Here is a 360-nt window from a genome sequence, read left to right as displayed (position 1 = left end):
ATAAATATTCATATGTGTGTTTTCTTTCTTTTTTCCTGCTTTTTCTTCTCTGTAGAAAATTGCTATGTTACTGAGTCTGGAAAGGAAGCAAGTTTCGCCTTGATGCTGAAGAAAACTTCACTCTATTTGCCTGTACTAACTCCTGAATTTCCAGTCCTATTACGGGAATTGAAAACTCATTTACAGCGTAACTTCTCATTTTGGGGAAGCCTCTCAATCTGAATCATTTTTGTGTTTACATTGTACTTTTCAGGATTTAATTGCGTTCTTTGGTTCGCCCCAATGAGTATTCATTAATCATATTGTATATATTGTTATTTCATAAAAAAAAAAAAAATCTTTATAAACTTGTCGTTGATC

Source organism: Penaeus monodon, chromosome 31 (genome assembly GCF_015228065.2).
Source record: "Penaeus monodon isolate SGIC_2016 chromosome 31, NSTDA_Pmon_1, whole genome shotgun sequence".
Taxonomy (NCBI): Eukaryota; Metazoa; Arthropoda; class Malacostraca; order Decapoda; family Penaeidae; genus Penaeus; species Penaeus monodon.
Note: the sequence above shows the minus strand (reverse complement) of the source record.